General features: G+C 36.0%; 1 protein-coding gene and 1 long non-coding RNA gene across 4 annotated transcripts in view; one reads left to right on the top strand and one right to left on the bottom strand.

The window, feature by feature from the left end:
• Nucleotides 1-19,551, bottom strand: part of SPON2 (spondin 2) — a 103,871-nt gene that overhangs the window by 11,385 nt on the left and 72,935 nt on the right. The window contains exon 1 of one of the 3 annotated variants that reach the window (XM_035325392.1): nucleotides 13,953-14,015. The exons of 1 other annotated variant lie outside the window; for it this stretch is intronic. The gene's annotated coding sequence lies outside the window, so the exon portion shown is untranslated. Of the gene's footprint in view, nucleotides 1-8,825; nucleotides 8,854-13,952; nucleotides 14,016-19,551 lie in introns of those variants that run through there. One more of the 3 variants, XM_035325396.1, reaches the window with a different exon arrangement.
• The window catches only part of LOC118166460, a 73,195-nt gene that overhangs the window by 10,451 nt on the left and 43,193 nt on the right, over nucleotides 1-19,551 (top strand). The window lies entirely within an intron of this gene.

The following is a 19,551-nucleotide window of genomic DNA, read 5'->3' as shown; positions in this document are numbered from 1 at the left end:
AAGGAAAATTTCCAGCTTTTTTGACCACAGTGAAACTGCTCAGTAAGAAACAGCTCTAGCATTCATCTATCATCTATATTTAAATCACTTTCAGTACTGAAAAGCCTAATTTGCCATTTTCCATCCTCCAAAACTCCACAGATCTAGGCAGAAAAACAGCTTCTTTGATCCATTCATCAGGTATTCTGAGCTGTGGGAGGAGGGCCAGCTTTCAGAGCCCTGTACTAATCTGTGGAGTGCCTGCAGCAGCAGCATTACCTCACTGGACTGTCCAGTATACATGACTTAGCAGAACTCTGAAACAAGCTGAATATTTAGAAGACGCTAACCTTGTAGACCTGATTCAGACCCTTGTGGGAATCCCTGCTTTTAAATTTAATTTTGATATTTGCAAGAAAACCTCTAACTCAAACAAAAAATTCCTTTGAAGAGAATCTAATATATAGTGTACTACAGCTTCATTTAAGTACCAAGCACGTTATTTTTTGTGGTATTTTGCACACACACAATATAAAAAAGAAGTGTCTTAATATATTACTTCATTCCATTATTCATTTTTTACCTTGGGTGTACTGCCTGTAAAGAATACCTCATGGTCAGTCCAGTATATGTTGACTTTCTAAAACCAGTTTGATGCTTCTTTTGCCTTGTAGAAATGTCATGTTTTCATTTGTGACCATCACAACCTTCAACAGGTGGAACAGCTGGCCCAGAGATGCAGTGCAGTCTGCCTCCTTGGAGGCTTTAGGATGAGACTGGATAAACACTAAGAAATCTGATCTGAGCTCAAAGCTGACCCTGCTTTGAGTTGGGTATTGCATTAAAGACCTCCTGAGGTCCTTTATAACCTCAAGTATCCTGTGGTCCTATGACATTGTTTCTGATCTTATTCCAACACTTCAGGTAATGGCACAAAACTTTCAATTATCTAATACTCTCATAGGTTCTCTACACATCTGTGATTTCTTTCACATGTAATACTGGGTATGTAATAGCAAAATGAAGGCTTGTAAAGGAGGGTGATCTAGGGCTGATTTCAATGAAAGACAGAATACTTCTGTGGCATTTGATGGAATACAGTGCTGAACTCCTTGTTTTAGCACCAACCAAACTCTATCTGAAACTAGAGATACAAAAGCTAAATGCACTGGTGAACATGAAGGTAATTAATGACTGAGAGACAGTATCTATTAGTTCAGAAACAGTTCCATGCTAACACAGTCTTATTTTAAGTTCTGAGAAAAACTCTATGCAACTATCTCTGCACATTGATCAATGACAGCAACTTCCATAGAGAAGTTCATGTGCTTGTTGAGAATTTCTGCATGGAACACAAATAATACTGCAGAGTTCTAAAAGCATGCCCACTGAGTTTATCATGGGAAACTTCACATATTTTGTAATCCTTCATGCAGTAAGCAATATTGCAAAGCATTTTTTACAGCATTTTATAAACGTTATGAAGTTGAACCCTATCAAATGGATTCTCTTAATTAACAACACTACTACCATTTTGTTGAAGGAATCAAATAGATCCTCATTTAAAACATTTGGAATTGTGAAGTTATAATGAAGACATGGTGCTGCATATATAAATAATTGTTTTATAACTTGTTTATAAATATAACCCAATATACGGGAAGAAGCTTTCCAAAAAGCCGTTTCATTGCTGTTTCATGTGGCAGTTGCAGGGCAAGCAGGCCTAGTCAGCATGGGTTTGTGAAAGGCAGGTCCTGCTTGACGAACCTGATCTCCTTCTATGACAAGGTGACACGCTTAGTGGATGAGGGAAAGGCTGTGGACGTGGTCTACCTTGACTTCAGTAAGGCATTTGACACTGTTCCCCGCAGCATTCTCCTCAGGAATCTGGCTGCTCATGGCTTGGACTGGCATACACTTTGTTGGGTTAAGAGCTGGCTGGATGGCCGGGCCCAGAGAGTTGTGGTGAATGGAGTCAAATCCAGTTGGAGGCCGGTCACTAGTGGAGTCCCCCAGGGCTCGGTACTGGGACCAGTCCTCTTTAACATCTTCATTGATGATCTGGACGAGGGGATCGAGTGTGCCCTCAGTAAGTTTGCAGATGACACCAAGTTAGGTGCGTGTGTCGATCTGCTCGAGAGTAGGAAGGATCTGCAGGAGGATCTGGATAGGCTGGACTGATGGGCCGAGGCCAACGATATGAAGTTCAACAAGGCCAAGTGCCGGGTCCTGCACCTGGGGCACAACAACCCCATACAGAGCTATAGGCTGGGAGATGTGTGGTTAGAAAGCTGCCTGGCAGAGAAGGACCTGGGAGTAGTGGTTGACAGTCGGCTGAATATGAGCCAGCAGTGTACTCAGGTGGCCAAGAAGGCCAGCAGCATCCTGGCTTGCATAATAAACAGCGTGGCCAGCAGGTCCAGGGAAGTGATTGTCCCGCTGTTCTCGGCTCTGGTGAGGCCGCACCTCGAGTACTGCGTTCAGTTTTGGGCCCCTCGCTACAAGAAGGACATGGAGGTGCTTGAGCAAGTCCAGAGAAGGGCTACGAAGCTGGTGAAGGGTCTGGAGAACAAGTCTTACAAGGAGCGGCTGAGGGAGCTGGGACTGTTTAGCCTGGAGAAGAGGAGGCTCAGGGGTGACCTTATTGCACTCTACAGGTACCTGAAGGGAGGCTGTAGCGAGGTAAGGGTTGGTCTATTCTCCCACGTGCCTGGGGACAGGACGAGGGGGAATGGGCTAAAGTTGCGCCAGGGGAGGTTTAGGTTGGATATTAGGAAGAACTTCTTTACTGAACGGGTTGTTAGTCACTGGAATAGGCTGCCCAGGGAAGTGGTTGAGTCACCATCCCTGGAGGTCTTTAAAAGACATTTAGATGTAGAGCTTAGGGATATGGTTTAGTGGAGGACTTGTTAGTGTTAGGTCAGAGGTTGGACTCGGTGATCTTGAAGGTCTCTTCCAACCTAGACTATTCTGTGATTCTGTGATTCTGTGAATCCCATCTGTACCCATGGACCTGTATGGATCCATACAAGTAAATCCATATGGATCCATACAGTAAATACTGTAGTCAGAGGTCATGGGGCTAGATTTTGAAAAGTCATGCATAAAGAAGAGATCTCAGAAAAGTAAATTTAAATAACATTGATGTCAAGAAAAGTAATTCTGATTGCTATATTCTTTCTCTGTCGTGACTAAACAGATGAAAACCTATGATAGCAATTTTCCCTTTAAGGTCATTTTCTGTTTTATTTTCTTTCTTTCTTTTATTTATTTGTATTTTTTTTTTTTTTTAACAAGCTCTGTACCAATTTTCCTCACAGAATGACTAACAGAAATATGACCCTTATGCACCTTTTGTAGTTAATTCATTAGGTCAACTCTAAGAACTAAGCCCCTTGTCAGGGTATTTCTGTTAGTGATAAGGAGCAATTGACCTTAAAACATTGAAGCCAGGTAGATGAGCCTATTCCACAAGGTCTCTTGGCTTCACCCTTGTTAAGTGAGATATGCCAGGTGTGGATCATTTGACCTTTGCTATATAGGAAGCATGAGGGGTTGTGGGCAGTTGCCTCCCTGGGGGGGGTTTGAGGCTTGGGTTGTCTAGGTTGCTTTTCTGCTGTGGTGAAATGGACTCAGTGTTCCCCAGTAGGCTGCTTTTTCTTCATGTTTTCTACTATCTCTGTGAAATAGTTTTAGTGACTGTATGAGCTAGCTGTATTGGTGGTACCTTCTCTATATAGTAAAACCGTGGTGGTACGACTTCACTGTGACGCAGTTTGGAGGTGACTCAAGTTCAGAAGCTGGTAGGTAAGTGTTCCTGGGAGGAACCCAGGGTGAGTGAACTGGCTAAACAACCCTGGCAGTGTGGAGAAAGTCTCTCTCTCTCCTCTTCCCTACAGGCCTGTGTCTTAGCTGTGGAGAAAACTTTGGAAGATGTTCACCAATGTACAGAATTGATCTTCCTCCCCACCTGTACAAACCAGTCTCTGAGGTATCAGGGGTAAGGGTCCTTTGGTGCAAGGACTGTGAGAGAGTGGGTACACAGCCTGTACCACACTGCAGTTTGACCAACGTGACCATGGAGAGGAGAGGAGAAAAAAGGATGGAAAAAATACATTGACACTAGAGGCACAGGTAACTGAACCATAGATAAAAACAATGCGGGGGAAAAGGGTTTGGCAGGGAACTGTGCTGCTGAAAATTGCAGCACACGGTCCTGGTGCCCAGGTACCTGGTGCCCAGGTATCTGAGAGATTTTATGGCATATATTATCCAGAAATAATGAATTAAATGAATTGCTCTATTCACTCTTTGATTCTTAACAAAAGTAAGGGAATCATGAAAGGTAAGATTTTTTTTTTTTTTTTCTAAACGATTATTTTGGTCAGTATTGTGGAAAGTTAAATTAATTCTTTTAGGAATTTTGTTATTTTGAAATTGAGGAAAACTGCTCTTTATATAATGGGTTATATAATTCTTTGTAACTTTTACTGCTCTTTCATACCCCTGCTTTATTAATAATCATAAGTGCCTGAGTGTGCATTTTATTTATCAGGTTTTACAATGAAAAAGTGACCTCAACGAAGAGAATGTAAGTTTTCTCCATTATATTCTGTATTAACTACAAAAAAAGGATAAATTGGTATCAATTTATATTTTGGGAAGCCGTGATGCTTGTTTACGTCTTTTACTTCTAAAACTAAATCAGTGTAAAGTATAATTTTAGGAACCACTGTATTACTAGAAATGCTTGAGTGGATTTTTAATTCTAAAGCACTGGTATAAATATGAATAAGCATCAACAGAAATACCCTATGATTATGCTAGCATGAATATAATCAGAATCTGACCTATCATTTTAAAATATGTAAAACTCATATTGTAATTTCTTTTGTCAATAGAAAAGCCATTGGCTAGACAACGTTTTAATTAACCACCCTGAATTCTGTTTGCGGATTCCATTAAGAAAGGGTATTCTTCAATTCTTGTCCTAACCTGTTCTTCAAAGCTACAATTCAGTTTACTGAATATATTGTCAGTTACAGGTACTGAGAAACTGTTCTAGCAGCTGTTTGGATGACATTTTTATAATTTTGAATTGAATGCATTATTAGAAGCAAATATATGTATATATATTACATGAAAGTGCTACAGTTTAATAAAACTGAGGGGTAAATAAGCACAGAACTGGGGAAAGACTTCAGTGATAATTTACATTCTTCCCTTTCTCACCTTTAGTTTGCTATATGGACAGTAATAGGCCTATATGACCATTATAATGACACATTCCTAGCTGTCTGTAGAATTACTATAATAGAAAAAGGCAGAGCAGTTAAAATTGGAAATTTAAATGTTGATTTAGTCATCTAAATAATAGGCCTCATATTTAGTAACGAATGCTCAGAAAAGCAGTGCAAACTAAACACTAATCTTGGATGTATATAGAAGGTAAAATCATGTTCTTTAGTGATTATTTTGACTCAGCAAAGCTATGTGGTAAGTACAAGAATGTATTCCTAAATATTTTGTGGACAATACTTAATATTTAATGAATCTATTTAATCAAAAATGTTTAATCAATTTATTTCATGGAATCCTAAAAACACCAGCTGGAAGGGACCTCTGGGTGTCTCTTGTCCAACCTCTTACTCAAAGCTGGGCTGTACCCAAACTAGGTCAAGCCAGTTTTGTCTGTCTGAGTCTATAAAAGCACCAAGGGTGAAGATTTCCACCACCTGGCTAACCAGCTGTAATGTTGTTCCTTGTGAAGCAGTTCTTCCTCCTGAGCAATCTGAAATTCCCAATGTGCAACCTGTGGTCATTGTCCCTTACTACCTCATCTGGCATCATCAATAAAAATTTGGGTTTTGTTGTCTTTGAGAACAACCTTTCAAGTTTTTGTAGGCTATTAGATTGCCCTTAATTTCCTCTTCACTAGACTAAACAAGCTCAGTTTAGTCTGAGCTCACTCAGCTCTCCTTATATGTCATGTAGTCTGGCTTGTCTTGATAGGCCTCTGTTAGACCCTTTCCTGTCTCTCAGCATCCTTCTTGATTTGGGAATCTCAGAGCAGAATATACTAATCTGTGTGACCTTCCACTGTTTAGTACAGAGTGTAACAACCTTCAGTTCGCTGGCCTTGAAAATCCTGTTAGCCCAGCATGCATTTTGCTTTATTCATGATGAGAAAGTGCTGCTTCCTCTCATTCAGCCTGGGGTCCACAATAATCCCCAGGTTCTTTCAGCAGTGCTTCCATTCATCCAGTTGGTTCCCATCCTGAGCTGATGCATGAGTTATTCTGCCCCAGGGCAGAACTGTGGACTCCTTGTTGAACTTTTTGATGTTGATCTTCTCCTCAAGATTATGAAGGTCTACCTGGAGAGCAGATTTGCTGTTTGTCCTGTCAGTTACCCCACTGATTTTGCATTGTCATCAAACGTGCCAAGGATACATTTTTCCTCAAATACTGTATGTTTATAGTACTCTGTAGTATGATATAAAGAAAAAGAATTTTACCTTTTTTCCAGGTGTGGATCCTCTGCCTTTTCTGGAAGTCCTGAAGTCTTTCTCTAGGACTTTTCCTTTTAACAAGCTTTCGGTAGTCACTACTAATACCCTGTTTAACACACTTATTTCATGTTTGTATCTCCTACTTTTCATGTTCATTGTTTCAGAAGCTACATCAGCATTTGCCTTCCCGGCTGTTCTAATTCAGACACAGATGTCTTTATCTTAATAGTGATTTTGACAGTTCTCTTGGCTAAGTTACTTTTGGCAAATTAGATTGTGTAAGCAGCCTTACTCTTTTACTACTTGTGAATAAAATAGTCAGAGATACTGAGATGCTGACAGTGAAAGAATTTACAGAAGCGTAAATCTGCCAAATTTTGGATCATCCCCAGTGACAATATCAATATTTTTCCTTTAATTGTTATTCTAGTGTTATAAAAACTTATATAAATATATACAGTCATGTCCTTGAATCTGCAGGTGAGAGGCTCTTTTCTTATTCTTAGCATGAGAAGCTACCTTTGCAATGCTTACAATGGTGACAGTATTGCCTGACCTGCCTTTTCCCCACTATAGTAAAATAAAATAAACTTGTATTTCTGAGGATAACAATTCATAAAATCTATGGTGAATTGCATAGTCATTAATGAAGATAAGTCTAGACATATTACACATAAACCCCAAACCATTATCACAGAAATCCCATAATTTCACAGTATCAAATTATTTACACACTTGCTTTGTTGGATCCTTCAAAGATGTCCTATCAAATATGTCAAGTCAGACAATAAGTATTATAATATTTGCCAACCATTACTTTCTAACACCAATCCCTTGTCATCTCAGATAGCTGCTATAATACAACAGACAGTAACAAAGCAAAGTATGGTGCAACTTTAATTCTTTTATAAGAATTGTACGGCTTGAATGTAGGTTGCAATGCTTCTACAAAGCCTGTGACATCTAGATTCAGTTCATGTTCAGTAACACTGGCAGTTATCCCAAAACACAAAAGGAAGCTTTTAAAAAAGAAAGGTTGTGTGTAATGCTTTATGCACAGTTCACAGAGGGATCAATGTTTTTTGTTGATAATTTCATCCAGTAAGTTAGGCATTCATTTCAGTGAACCATGCTAGCATTGTCTGAGGATACAGAACAGCAGAGCACTTGGCCCACTGCATGGCGGCTCATAAGTCATTGAATTTGTAATGTCAAACCACAGATTTTATAAATTAATGATCTGATAAACAGAATGGAGAAAAAAAAAAAAAAAAAAAAAAAACACTTTGTGGTGTGGATTATATGATAGATGCTTTTCTGGAGAACTTAAGTGTTTGATTTTAGCATCTACAGATGGAAAAGCATGCAAAGACTGAGGAAAAAAGAAAACAGCATTAGAGTGTGGTCTTAGATCTCTTGTACGAACCAGAGCCTAGCTGTCATCACAGATTAGATCAACTGCAAGATTTTGAACAGCAAGCTTATTTTTCCATGGAATCTAGTCCATTATAGTAGCTATTCATCTCCTGCTACCAGCAGGACTGGCCAAATAAATTACTAATAATTTACTAATATTTCTATAGTCTTTTCCAAATAAGGAAGAGGGGGCCTCCATCTCAGAAAGCTTATATCTAAACATTTGCGTTTATGAGGTTATGATGTGATTCTGAGGAAGTCTGAGCCTTGAGGTAGTACTAACCAATCTTATCTGCAGAATGAGCATGCCCTAAGACACTAAAGTGGTTCTAATCTTTGTGTTTTCTTTGAGCACAGATAACCCCTTAAAATCAAGCAAATGCAGAACAAGACTGAAGATGATGCAGACTAAATAAAAGTTCTGAAAACAAGTCTTCCCCCTGTTTTCTATTTCCTTTCAGAATGAGTCTCTGCTTCCAGATGCTCTGGAGTCCAGCAATTTGCACTGCCTTCATGGGCTGCAGCAGCCTTCACACAGTCTCCCTCTGGGTCTCTAGGAATGTATCCTCTCCTTGACCTCTGAGGCTTGGCTGTAGATCTGCTCCTTTGCTACAAGCAAGCCATGTGCTTTCTCAGGAGTCTTCCAGTCTGCATGCAGACACTGTAATCTCCTCTCACACCCCCTGTCCACCTGACCCAGGCTACCACAGCCAGGAAAAAGCAGAGGCAGCCGTTCTCAGTGCTGCTCTGTCACGCCCTTTGAAAACAAAACAACAGAAAATGGAGGCCAAACAATGAACAAAACACCATCTTGGCACCTGTTACTAAGACAAGGAGCAGAAATAAGAGATACTCTGCAGTCCCTGCAAGAGTTTTCCCAGCTTCTGTATTCAGAAGTGCACTCTGGCCATTTTCCTACCTCAGAAAAGACCTGGGTGAGACCTGGATTCATCAACTCTCCTTAGGCCCTGGTCTGTGGGGAGAGAATATCCAGAAACATGAGCCAGAAAGGTTCAGGTTTATGCTCATATTGCCAAGTCTGGATTACTATAACATAGTCCAGAATGAGAACAATATGCATATATTTATATTAGGCAGAATACAGAAAAGCATAAATGGGTAGATGTTACAAAAATGATTAAAATGTGTCCACCTCTTTGTCTCAGCCCTGCAGTAACTCTCAAAAAAGTTGAATAATTATCTGTTCAGCTTCTACTACTGCGAACTGTTGTCATAACATCTGAGTGTCTCCTAAGATTTAAAACAACAACAACAAACACTATGCAAGTGAATCTGTGCAGATGAAAAACAAAGCATAACATCAGAAAGTTTCTACTGTAGGAATACTCAGTGAAAGAGGAGGCTGTTAGAGAATGTAGGATTCTGTAGGAAGGTACCATGAATTGAAGTCCTCACCTGAAGCAAGAACAGCCTCTGGGATGTGTCCCTGTTGGATGGTAGGGGAGAAAATAGACAAGAATTGAGTGAAGCCCTTTGGGAACCTGAACGACTCTCCCATAACCATATCTGTGTATTTTTGTGATCTCTTCAGCAGGATTCCTTGGCTTTGTCAGATTTCAAAAACTCAGATCTTCAGTTAGGGTAATATATATAATGATAATCACGTAAATCTAAAAAAATAAGTTTTAAGTACAATATTAATAAGTACAATAATGCTAAAAGAATGTCTGAGGTGTTCTGCCTGTATAGTACTGAGAGAAAAGGATCATATACTTCTAAAAATCTTTACTTTTATCAATCAGACAGCCTCTGAAGAGACACAATCACAAATCTTTTGGACAGTAACGTATGGAAAATCTCTGGAAGTAGCTTGATTTTCTAGAGTGATAAGACTGTCTTGAGTTATCCATAGTATTTTATACAAGTCATCAAGACTGTAAGTTTTCACTCAGAGACAAAGATAGAGAAAGGATGTGAATTTAGACAGCTTTTCACCACAGAACTTGGCAAAACAAACAAAATTCTGGAAACCCAATATAATTACCTCATAACTGAGGTCCTAGGGGGAAAAAAATAAAAATAAAGTAAAAAATAAAATCCAGATACAAGAAGTAATTTTGGTCTAAAATCCATGTAGATTTTTCTTTTTGAGGTACTAACCTCTGACCCTATTCAATTCATTCACTTGTTTTCAGTATCTGTTGTTTATATCCTGTTTTTTTCACTCTGATGTAATATTTCAGAGTATGAAAAGGCTTTTAGAGGAATGATGTACCTTCTCTTATTTCCAGCATTCTTTCGCTGATCTCTGTTGAGTAATGCTCAGATGTACTTATTTCTTCAGTGTAACCAAAGCATGAGGAAAAAAAGGGAGGAAATCTAGACAGCATAGAAAATCTCAGACATCTGTGGATGTCACATGGACAGTTTTATATATATATATATATACATATATATATATATATACAAAATGATAAGTTAATTTCATATATTGGAAAGAAAATGGAACATTTAGGTTAGGAATATCAGTTCATAGAGCGCCTCTCATATATATGTTCATCATATATAGAGAAGGAGAATATGTAAGAGTGAAAAAAATAATTTATTTAAAAGAATGAAACAGTAGCTAGTGGATTTAGCAAATCTAGGGGATTTTTACCTGACTGATTATATTTGTTCTTTAAAAATTTTCTCCCTCTTTTAATTTCTTTTATTGCATGAAAGTGCATTTTATGTCATAAAAGCCTTTCACTTTTTTTTCTATATACTTAGATATATTAAAATAAGATATTTCTTCTTTCATTTTCTCATCAGGTGGAAAATTTATGAAAATGAGAAAGTAGTTCAGTGGATGGAAAATTAGTGCTTTCTCTCATAAACTAGGCCAAGAAAGATTTGGAATATTTTTACTAAAATACTCCCAGAATGCAGCACTATTTTCAAAGTTGGACAGGCGCTAAGTATTTGCTTTGTTATTTGGCTAACATTCCATAAATCAAGTATATCCCTTCTCAAGTTAGTTTTAACTGTTTCTACACAGCTTTTCAGTGAGCTACTACAAAACAATCTTACCATACCTTTTAGATGACCAAATATGCTTGCTAATACAAGCTTTTCAGTTCAGGACATCAATATTCTCCAGCTTTGCAGAGAGAAATTCAATTACTTAATATAATTGTTAGGCGGCCTTGGTTCTAGTAATCACAGAGAAAGTCTATGTCAATATTTTACCTTGGGTGTGATCTTCTGAAGTAAATTTCCTGATTGTTCCCGTTTACCATGCTTTCATTCATATTATGGACTGGTCTTGGAGACCCATACAAATTTAATTTTGGAACGGAAGTAACCAGAAGGTGAGCTTTGGGAAGCATTCAGTCCACAGGATAAGACTAAAACTAGCCCAGCATTAAAGCCCCCTAAAACATGTGAATGCTAGATCCTTAGTACTGACTATTTCATTTTATTAATCTACTTCTATTCTCTGCTTCTTGCTATTGTGGGCATAATTTCCAACTGAACTTAGACCTCACAAGATGCAGAACCAAATTCTAAACCACTTTAGGCACTAAAAAAAGTCTTAAAAATAAATACAGGATTTAAGGATATCATCTTCTTTGGGACAAGAAAATGTCATTAATTGGTTATCTGCATCTTTAAATGCTTAATCATCTTTTGAAATCCAAACCTCATATTTCTGTGCTGCATTTCCAATTTCTTAAAATGGGGATAAGTAATATTACCCAGTTTGACAGAATCTGATGAGATTAAATATATTAAAAACTGAGCTGCTCAAATTATAGAATAAGAGTGTTGTATAAGCCTGTAACACAGATTGCTTTCATATCACAGATCAAGGTTAAACAAAGGCTAAAGCTCTGCATGCATGATTTGCAAATGTAGTTATGCTAATAGCATGATGATCTTAATTAGATGATCAGCTGCATATCTGACTTTTGATAATAAGTCCTAATGTGACTTGCTAATCAATGTCAGATATGGGAATAGAATGTAGAATTTCTGACTTGTGAATCCATGCACTAATTGCTAAACCAGACTGCCTCCCTAATGTTATCCTTCATTTCAAAATGTTTTATCTTCTGCTTGTACTCATGTGTTATTTGAACAGCTCTTTGTATATTCAGACTGTTAAGACCAGAAGAATCCACTGCAATTATATTATCTGACTTCTAAATAACATGGACCAAAGAATTTCTTGCTATCTCATATTGGAACATTACTTTCTTTTTCTTTTTTTTTTTTTTTCTCTTTTTTTTTTTTTTCCTTTTTACCATAAATTAGTGTTGTCAATCTTAATTTTTGACTGAGCTAAAGATTTTTTTTTTCCAAAGGCATCCAATTTTGATTTCAAGATTCTAAATTATCATCAATTTGTCACTTTCTATGAGAACTGTCAATTATTAATTGCCCTCAATGTAGTGAGATGCTCAAAAATAAGGTCAAGTTCATCCTGCTCTTAAAAGTTGCATTTAATTGGAAATTTAAATATTTCTGTCTTCTGCTTGCAGCCATAGTTATGTCTTGCCTTTAACTGCTAGATGAAAGATTTCTATGTATCAGATCACAGAGTGCTGTATAAAGGAGACTGTGAAAGAAAATTAATCACTATAATCACATTGCTTAATCCACTGTGGGAAGTAGCTCAGATAGCTAAAAAAGAACCACAGTAGAATATAATTATTTTAGCTTCAAATGCTTTTTTTTTTTTTTTTCATTTAGCCATATTATAGACAAATTTTAAAAATAAAGTATTACCCCCCCCAAAATGCATTTTTAAGTGAAACTGAAAGATTTGGCTGTATTAATTGTTCTGTCAAATGGACAATCCTTGGATTCTATACCTGAAGAGCAGGGGAGGAAAAAAAGAAAACAAACCCTTTTTTTTTTTTCTTCCTGAAAGCACAGGGTGTAGTTGTCAGCTGTTCCATTGGGTTTTGTCAACACATCAGAAAATCATCTTAGCAACTGGAATTCCCATTAATTAGCTCACTGGAATAAATACAGCTGTCAAAGAAAAATAGGGTATTGTGGAATTTCCACACACAATAAATCATTACCCCTCCAATGGACAAATGTTAGAATTAATCATACTGAAGAAGTACATGAAGCTGACACGACAGGAAAATAACAAATGTTATGATAACACACTGAATCTAAGCTTTGTTTATATAAAATTATTATATGAAATGTAGCAAAATTTTATACCAATGTGATGGATGTGTATAAAATTGCTACCAATTTAAATATTCATATAAAACTAAAGAGTAAAAACTTATACAGAAAAGACGGAAGAAGGTATTTTTACTTCTGAATGCAGAATGCCACATACAATGGTGTATATACAATGGTTTATACAACAACAACAACAAATACATGAAAAGGCTGTTATACCTCTATTTAACTTCATTTCTACAAATTGAAATGTTAATAGATTTTGGTCTAATTGTTACATGATGTGTTATTCTTCATCTTATGCACAAATTTACTGAAAGGAGGGGGAAATCAGCAAGATGTTTCTCATTTTAAAAGTGGATATTTGCTGCTGCAGCTGCAGCTTTGGCTTCATTTCATAGTTTGAGCTCTCAAAGGGCATAGAAAGGAACAGTAACAGCCACTATGGCCCCAAACTTATCACCTCCTAAATAGAAAATGGAAAATTTAGACAGCAAGAGAATTAAACATGATTTCTCCTCTAGCAAAGACCTTTCAGAAGAGAAAAAGTACACTTTATGTTACATAGTTAAGCTATTGTTAATGGACCAAATTATACAAAAGAAAAAAAAAAAAAAAAAACTTTAATTTTGAAAATGTTCAATTTTCTTTTTCTCCCGCTGTAGTGTGCTTTTCTGACCAGTCTCTTTTTCATGGAGAAAGCTTGAATGAGTCTGTCATACAGAAATACAAGCAGAATTTCAGCTCCCATTGAGGAAAATAACAGCCATTTAATTCTTTTGAAAATATATGCATCTATACCAACAGATTCCCTTTATATAGCAGCATCATCCACACTATAAATTATGGAATAATATCAGAACATTAATTTGAACATGAACTTTCAACTCCTCACCTCTGCTCTGATCATGAATCCATTCCTCCTGGGACTAATGGAACAGCATCAGACAGTAAGAAGTCCACGAAAAGTGGGAGTTCTGTGAGACTGAACAAAAAGTTGATTTGAAAAGTGCAAATAACTTGGGAAAAAAAAAAAAAAAAAAAAAAAAAATTCCTTTAGGGAAGTTCTGAAAATAGGGGGTGGGAAAGTTTCTGCCTTTCTTTTCTCAAGTGCAAGATTCCTTTTGTGGCATTTTTTCCTAATTAAAACACATGAAAGAAAATAAGTTTTAAAAGCTTGTCAAAACAAAATACTACAAACACTGGGGTGGAATATGGAAAAGAATGAACCACAGATAAACAGCCTTAATCACAGCTCTTAACGGTATACTGGCACATGTTCAGTGTTACAAGGTTAGTTTACCAATTTGAATGGAATGGGATGAAATCACATATTAAATAATAAATAAGGAACTAGAAAAATAAATTCAAAATACATCGGAAAAAATAATAATTAAAATAATAAAAGGTCAAAAAGCTTTATTTAGATTGAATAAAATCACCATGTGTCATATATTAAAGTATCTTCTAATTCCACTGATTAATATTCTAGAGAATAAACATCTCTGTCAAAGTTTCATTATGCTATACAGTGAAAACATCCACATGTATCTTATTAAGTTTGCAGTCCACCCTCAGCCAAACCAAAGAAGATCTGAAGTATGTTCCTAATATTTACAAGGTTAGAAATAAAGCATATTTTAAAATGTGTGTGTCTACACACATGAAAAGAGATGGCTAATTTTAAAATGCTACCTTCTAGAAAATCCTTCCAGAGGCAGAAACATTTCTGCAGGAATTAAACAGAATGATTCCATATATAATTAAAACTCTGAAATAATTGCTTATTTACCAAATTTGACCTTGGTACTTAGTGGTAACAAAAGACGTAATATCTCCTTTGTCCATCCATTATAAACACACATCAAACATTACGGAGGGAGCATCTGGTTTTAAGAGGCACTTACTTTGGAATGACAGACTCAGACATGTAATGAACTGAAGTGATACATTTTCATTTCTATTACTGGCCTTCACAATTATCATCAGTATCTCTATAGTGTGGTTTTCCTATTCTGCCAAACAAACCATATTTCTGTTAATTATATGGCTAAATTAGTCATTCCAAACTTAATACCTCCTAAAGCCATCAGCAGATGTTCCCTTTATAATCGTTGATGTCATTCTGTAAATGATTGAAAAGGAGACGTTAAATGGAGTGCTATGAGTAAATGCTAACTTTGGCCTTCCTCTTATCTAACTTTAGCTGTCTAACAGCGTAGCATCTGGCCTGCCTCAGTCAAACTGGCTGTCTCCATAGACAGTGGCATTTCCAAAATTACAAAAGAAACCCATCCTATTAAAAAAAGGAAACTCATCCTATTAATATATATATATATATAAAAGAAAATTCATCCTAAAAATAGACAGAAGAACAACCTTATCACACTCTACGCTGCCTGCAGAGGCAGCCTGATTGTATTGAGTCCAGGCTAAGCTGCTATCTTTGAAACAGCAAATAGATGAGATTGATGTTATCCTTTACTTAAATATGGTAGCAAGCTGCAGGTCAGATTCAGATCTTAGCTTCTGCTGGTCTTGTTTTATGTTTCATTGAGATCAGAAACTTGTCTAGTGCTGTCAGGAGAAAAAGTGCATGGAAAGTATGCTGCTCTCATCCACTTCCACAGAATGGCCTCCCAGTCAAGTGCCACAGTCACATGAAGTCAGGGAGGAATATTATCTGGCTGATGACAATTATTTTAAAGTCAAAATCAACCCTAATAAAGTTATCTTGCTTACGAGATTAAATATAAATATTTAATGCAATACTTTTAAAACATGGGGGGCACAGATAGACCAGAAAGGCAATAGAAATAAAAAGGATTTAGTTGGTCTTTTAGTTGCATCTTTAAGAATATTATGCTTTTTTCTATTCACTTCTTTGCTGCTCTATCAATCTGTACCACAATTTACTACGGAATGAATCTGCAGGAGAAAAAATAAATAAATAAATACTGTTTTCCCTCTAAATAGCTATCAGCATGTCCTTTCTCTATAAATCCTAGTGAGATCCCTGGTGGTGGCATAACTGTTAACAAATACAGAAAGTGATATGGAATAGCTCCATTTCCCCAGCATATTAAAACTACAGTTGTCAGCATTTAATGTCTCTGATATCCTTAACCCCCTACAAGTTGTAGAATTAGCTAAAGCTTTGCCTCCAGGTATCCCATCAGGATGCTCCAATACAGAGATTTACATTCAGTGTAACTCTCTAGGAGTAAAATATCTTTTTTGACATACTTAATGCGTCATAATAACTGCAAATTTATTGTATCAGGCATTAACCATTTTCTCCTTCATACATGCCTGGAGCAAGGAGGCAACATCACTATTACCATAAGTATGCTACACTGAGTGAACAAATATGTAGAAGCCTTACTGCATGCTTCAATCATTTACATTATTTTTAAATGATATAATTTTAAAATATGTTCTTTTTAGAGTCATAAATGAGAATGGAACAGATGGTTAGAACTTAATTTAGAGTAATTTGTCTATTAAAATACACTGCATTGCCAGTGAGTCTTCATTATAACAGTAACTCATTACAAGGGAGTTGTAATTTATTGGGTAGACTGCAAGGTATTGGACCTTTAGGAAAAGTTTACAATCTTGGAGGACTCACTAGGAGAAGTGAACACAGATGAGTTTTTTAATAGAAGATTTTTGAGTGGAAAAGAAAGAAAAAAAAAAAAAGAAAGAAAGAAAAGAAAGATTTGAGCTAAGATTTATAGTCCTTTCAGACTTCCCATCATTCCTAGCCAAAAATAAAAGATCACATAAACCAAAAAAAAAAAAAAACAAAAAAAAACAACTTTCTTTATATAATTTTATCAATGAATCTCTTAGTTTGCACTGACTTTAGCTATTTGTCATGTACAAAATAACTCTTTTTCATTGCAGCAATAAATACATTTGTATAAGTAATTAGAAGTATTTTGAATAAGAAGAAGATACATATTGGAATTCATTGATGTATTGTTCTCTATGTTAGAAACTTATTTTAAAGTTGCTGTGTTGTGTTTATTTTTATTTTATTTTTATTTTTTTTAAATACAAAAGCTCAATAACACTTTTAATATTTTCAGTCTATGCTAGCATCAATTTTATGTTAATTATCTATCTTCAGGGGAAAGGAATGAGCAACAGGAAGGCAAAAAGCACACATGGGATATAATAATTTAGGCTAATCCAAGCTAAAGATAATATAAGGGACTTTTAAGGGACATAGAATATAGAAAGCATATGTTTCTTTTAGAGAACTGCTGATATAGTCAAATTAACATCAAGTGAAATAAATGTTTTGAGTTTTCATATACCTTCCACATGTCTAAATTATTTTTTAGTCCAGAAAGAAGATTTTTGTATAATTGTGATGAGAATACTGAAAATTTTTCTTTAATATTTAGCAGTTGTTCAAAAAATTGTGAGTAAACAGTTACAAACAAAATGGAGAATAAATAATACTAAGCAATTATGAAACATGCATTACCTAACTCTACACATATATATACCTATTCATATAAATATATGTATGTATGTATGTATGCATGTATGTATGTAGCATCTATATAACTCCTTATTTGGAAATGCACTGTTCATCTTGGTCGTGGACTAGCAGCAATAAGAGAACACTGGTAAAATACTAAAAAAACTGCAGTATTATGAAAATATTGTAAATACTTAATTGTGATGAAACATTAGAATAACTGATGTGGAATGGTGCTAGGGCCACCAGACATGTTCACAGCCCACCCACAAATATGAGGAGATGCAAAACCATAATTCTCAACTCTGAATGAAGACCATAATCCTACGTTCCTGGCTAGTTTGGTATTCTCCATCTTTCTCGTTAATACATGCTATCCATGAAAGAATGCAAGAGTCAATCGGACTAAAACAAGTATGGTTATATATATACTGGTTAGTGAATAATACTGAAGTACCACAATATCTGCAAATTTAATGTATTAGCCATCTTCTCCTTCATACGTGCCTGGAGCAAGGAGGAAACAGAAACTTGGGACAGAAGAGTCCTGAACTCTGGTCTGCTCCCAACATCATTTAAGCATTTTTTCCACAGCTGTATAATGCCTTAGAAACATTCACATCTCCAAAGGCAATTTCTGATTGAGATATTTTAGAACTACGTTACAGATGAAGACCTGCTGTGAGAGGTCTAATTTTCTACTCTTATATGAATGTGTTTTATTTGATGTAAACAAGATATTCTGCTTTCCAAAATGACTGCATAAATTAAAGCTTTGCTCTGTTTAGAACACATGCAAATATGACTGGCAATATGGGAGGAAAAAAAAAAGAGAGAGAGAAGAAGAAAATAAATAAAAATCCATTCTACAAAGCTAGGTTTGTTTTAAAACAAGACGCTAACAATTTCACATAATACTAGTTTCAGTTGATAACAAGAGCCTTGTCTTCTGGATTGTATAAAACCAGACAAAGCATTAGAGAATGGAATGAACAAGATAACATTGTATGATTTCCCCTTCTCAGATTGCTCTGAAGCTTGCCAAATATGCATCTTCTCAAGCCTGTGCCAAAACCTGAATAAGTGTCTAATATTCCTCATGGCTTACATCTCATTTACAAGCCATATTTTATAAATATTAGTAGATATGTTTTATCTTTTGACAAATATCCAACCAATTACCAAAGTGTAAGAACGTAAGTGATGACATTTGGTACTACAATAAGAGATATCATTTGCAAAATTTTGTATGTAGTATTGACTCCTAATTTCTAAGCAGAAATTAGCAAATAAAATCATGCAAACCCCAGACACCAGAACTTGATAAACAAAAAACAGTCAATTTCAGACTGTTAGGAATAAAATTTAAAGTCATTTCTTGATATGCGCAAACTGTTTTAAGATAATAATAAGACCTAACTTTTGAAAATGTATGAAAATTAAGAGTCAGAAATCTACTCATATATCCCATTTTGGAGTTAGCATCCTAACTCCTAGCTGCTCACCAAAAGCATCCATTGCACTCTGACTTTTGAGAGAAGCAGCAGTTGTTTCCCATTTTACTGCTGGACATATAAAAGCAAATATCCCTCACAATGAAATTATATTTCTCCCTGTTGATTACCAAGGGAGCTTAGAGTGAGTAGCTAAAACTTTAATATCTAACTTCTGGGCTTCCACATTTCTGTGAAAGTAATTCCATCCAAGACTTTATTATTATTATTATTTTAATTTGATTATGTTATATGTCTTCCTTGCAGTATGTCTACATGCTATCTTTAAATGACCCGTTTTGTTGTGGCATGAAGTCTGATGCAAGCTAATTCCCTCTACCAGGAACTGTCATGCTAGTTCTGTCACGTGCACACAGGACTCTGACTTCCTGCATGGTGATGCCTATATGTGTTCCATGCATATATATGTGTGTGCGTGTATATATACGTATATATATATTCTGGTATCACATATGCTTCTACAGATACTCAAGGACCGAATTCAA

This window comes from Oxyura jamaicensis, chromosome 4 (assembly GCF_011077185.1).
Source record: "Oxyura jamaicensis isolate SHBP4307 breed ruddy duck chromosome 4, BPBGC_Ojam_1.0, whole genome shotgun sequence".
Taxonomy (NCBI): Eukaryota; Metazoa; Chordata; class Aves; order Anseriformes; family Anatidae; genus Oxyura; species Oxyura jamaicensis.
Note: the sequence above shows the minus strand (reverse complement) of the source record. Positions and strands in the feature narration are given on the sequence as shown.